The sequence below is a fragment of the Grammomys surdaster genome, unplaced genomic scaffold (genome assembly GCF_004785775.1).
Source record: "Grammomys surdaster isolate TR1022 unplaced genomic scaffold, NIH_TR_1.0 117379, whole genome shotgun sequence".
Lineage (NCBI taxonomy): Eukaryota > Metazoa > Chordata > Mammalia > Rodentia > Muridae > Grammomys > Grammomys surdaster.
In genome coordinates, this window is record NW_021614198.1 from 652 (window position 1) to 4,803 (window position 4,152).

Genomic DNA, 4,152 nt, shown 5'->3' on the forward strand with positions numbered 1-4,152 from the left:
CTCTCTCTCTCTCTCTCTCTCTCTCTCTCTCTCTCTCTCTCTCTCTCACTGGAAAGCCCACGAGTCAAAATCCTTCTTCAGAGCCATGCAGCTGAGAATCTATCCTGGAGGACATATTCCTCAAGGAGATTCCAATCATATGTCCTGGCATTCTCTTACACTTAAAATAATATCGGGGGGTTAGGTGCACTACATGTACCATTGCAAAACTGTTACTTCTTATTTTCTTTTGCTGTGTATTTCAGAGGTGATCCATGGTGAAGATTATAAAATTACATACACATGTTCTCTAAAATTGAGTCATACCCCATCCCAAATGTTTCAGTTTCTTAAACAAATTTTCATGTCACTTGTAAGAAGTTTGAGAAACATAGGGCTGGAGGAAAGCTTCTGTTGTTGAAATTCTTACCTGGATTTGGAAACCTAAACCCACGTAAAAAACCAGGCTTTTGATGGTGTCTGTGTAATGCTGTTGGCATAAGTTCTTAGAGACAAGTAAGTTCTCAGTAATTATTGGCCAGGTAACCTACCTAATAGTAGAGCTCCAAGGAAATGAGAGGCACTGTATATTTTTATACAAAGACAAATGCAAGTGAGGGCCACACACTCAGGGATTCCTGTAACCTTCCATTGTTGGCTATGTATGTATATACCACACAAACACACAGGAACACAAAATCATCTCAGAAAACCTGACATGGCATGGATCCCCAAAACAACAGAGTAGTCACTACCTTTCTGAAAGCATGGCAGACAGCTCACAGAATGCCTTCCCCATGGCTGCAGAGGCCAGTTTCCTGTGGTGCTACAAAAGGAGGAGAACAAATCACTTACCATGTACTGACTTCTTCCTTGACTCTTTTACAGTGGTGGAACTGGAGACATCTCTGGGACTGTTCCCTTCAGGCCGAACACTTTGCCTGCTGCAGAGTCCAGAATTCTACATCACTTGAAGCCAGATTTCCCAGAGGAACACACCATCTGTTGATGGGGACAGGCCATTAATGACACCTATCCATAGTCCTTCAGAATTCCAGCCCTTGCCTTCAGCTCCAAGCTTGAAACAAACAGAGATTAAAAACACGCATGAGATGGAAGTTGAGAATTTGATGCCTCGGGATGCCTATGAGGGCAGTAAAGAAAACCAAGACCCATCACTCCTCCCTTTAGTATACCCTGATTTGCAGCAGCCTCTGCACTGAACTGACACTGGGAGCCTAAGACAGAAGTCTGCTTCTGACAATGCCAGCTTGGGAGGTATCAGCCTAGGTCTAGAAGAGAAAGGAAACCCGAACAGTTTGATGGTGTCTAGTATTGACTTTGCATATATCACTACACTGGTGGCAGATAATCACCTTCCCCAACTCTTCAACTTCCTCACTGGCCTATATCAATTCCAAGATACAGCAGCAATTGAATCCACAGACTCCACAGTCATCTGGATGGACCAGGCCCAAGAAAACTCCAAAGTCATCAGTGAGCTCTTTGACAAGGTGAGGAAGGAAGACCATGAAGCCTCTGAAATGATTGATGGAGCTCCTCAGGCCAAAATCCAAAACAGGTATTTAGTAGAGGTGGCTATGGCCAGTGTTGGGGCCACTGACAGGGCTATTGACAACATGGCAAAGGAGTTGGAGGTCAAAGATCCCGAAGTGTCACCCATTAGGCCAGCAGATCTGGGGGGCAAGGCAAGAGAAGACCAAATGGACCAGAGAAAACAATTCCAAGAAAACAGAGGAGCTTAAGCAGTCAAGGAACAGAGTCAGAGCTGAAGAGAAGCCCACAATCTCTAAGTCCAAGGTAAAGAGGGATCCACCTGAGCTCAGCCACAACAGCTTTAAAAAGCCTCAAACTCACCTTGGCATGCCCATGCTGGACTCCTTGAGGTCCTCCACCCACTGGGGAAGAAGAGTGAGAAGAAACCTGTCATTTCAACTTCCTGGGCTGTGGGAATTTTTAGCAACAACAAATATTCTGGACCAGCCACAACAGGATATGCCACATGAGTGCCAGGGCCCTGACAGTACTCCAGGAAAGGATCAGTGAGCAGAGAGCAGTGCTTTCAAGGAGTGTCCGTCTCAGTCCCAGTATGAGCTGTCCCCAGCTGGGAAGGTCAGGTTAGTACCACTGCCTTTCACAACCCTGGACCAGCCTCAAGCCAGACCTGTTTCTACAAAGCCCCTTGCCCTGGCTTCACACAGGCCCACTGTATCTTTCTCTGAGTGGTGTCATTTCCACTCAGCTCAGCTTACCACACCCAGGTCGTCCCAACAACCTCCTGTCAGCAAATCTTTGATTCTTTCTGCCAAGGCATCTCGGGCAGTTTCTTTCAGTGCCACACAACTTAATGTAGCCAACACCATCCAGTATAGTGCTGCACACCAATTGGCCACCTCGAGGCCTGCACCGTACAGAGCATCATCTCACCCTTCATTCCAGAAAGAGCATGTTTCTGCTACTAGGAAAAAGGTGCCATCACCTCCCACACCTCAAACTCAATACCTGCTGCAAGGCTTCAGTTGCCAACCAATTCCATGGAGGAAAGTCTACATTCTGGAACCAGTTGTCTCACAGCCCATCACAAAAGAGTAGAGGCCAGAGAGGGAGGCCGTGAAGAGGCAGGCCCAACAGGAACACAAGAATGCTGCCTAGTACACCTCTCCTGGGAAACTTCAGATTTTTCTTCAGAGGGAAAAGACTACAGAAATTTCTCAATATTATGGCTATGCAATGTAAGAGATGCCCAGATCTTTGTAACAAATTGTTTTTCAGTGTGGACAAGATTAAATATTATGACAATAGGTATACATGGAGTTTCAAGTATTAGGTGAATGTGTAGTGAAATAGGTAAATCTGTAGTTATGTAAATATTTGAACAGTAAATTTGACTGGGGAAATTTAAGTTGATTCTTTAATCTATGGTGTATAGAGGTGATTTGTTTTTATTCTCATAACTTTGATATTAAAATTTTATGTTGCTCAAGTAATATATGTTACACATCTAATGAAATAAAACAGATAATATTTAATGTTAATTCAATTAATCAAAAATTATAGTAGTGATTAAATTTTCCCCATGAGTTTATTTTCATTATACTAGTCACTGAACATGGTATGTTTCCCAAAATTTATACTGCAACCTGAAGACACTCAAGCTGTTACCACAGTTCCTCCCATTTCTAACCTCTCATTCCAGCCCTTAATCTTTGTTATGGAACCTAAGTCTTTTTGCTGTTTCATAAGATGAAATGTAGGCTTTTACGTATAAGCAGCTAGCCCTCATAAACAAGAAAATCATCAGGATGACAATGTTTCAGAAACGGGTTGAATTGGATTCTGAAAACACTCATTTAATATTTTATTTTAATGAACATCTCTCCTCTGCATATATAGTTTTGGCAATGCATGTGTGTAGTTTCAACACAGGGAAGAAAGGGGCATCAGAACTCTGGTTCTGGAATTGAGGAAGGTTGAAAGTCACCATTAGAGTGCTAGTAACTCAGACTGGGGACTCTACAAGTACAATATGTGTTCTTATATGCTGAGATAGCTTACCTGACCCAGGCTGATGCAGATTCTTGTAAATAAAGTGACTTTATTTTCTTTATGGCTGAAAATACATCTATGTCCATCACGTTTTCCTCACCAGTGGTGACGGTTTGGGACTCCCAGCTTAGTTCCCTAATGTATTACCGAAATGGCTGCAATCATCACTGATACACAAGGATCTCTCCAATATGTTGAGTTCTTTGGAATGGTATACTTGCACCATTTGGTTGGCCAGGTTTTGGCTTTTGGAGGACCCTCCAAATTGACAACCAAACAGGCTAGAATACTTCACCTCACCACCAGCAGTACATAACTTCCTGTGTACTCCCACAGAGGTGTTTGTTATTCCTTTTCTGATTGATCTTGGATGACATTTCCTGAAGTTTCACTGTACAATTCTCATTCTTCCTGAGTCTGAAGAAATTTTTATTTGCTTTCAACAAACTGGATTGCCTTTCTTCTTATGATGTAAATATTTTATCCTAATTGTAAATACTAACAGTAATAATACTACTAATAATAATTGTAGATACTAATCTTCTAGGATGTCTATAGCAATATTTGCTCCTGTTCTTGAGGCCATCTCAACTCCTTTCTTAGCTG

At 42.5% G+C, this 4,152-nt stretch overlaps 1 pseudogene; it reads left to right on the plus strand.

Moving 5' to 3' along the window:
* The window catches only part of LOC114635754, a 3,378-nt pseudogene extending 642 nt beyond the window's left edge, over positions 1-2,736 (plus strand).
* The last annotated feature ends 1,416 nt before the right edge of the window (positions 2,737-4,152 follow it).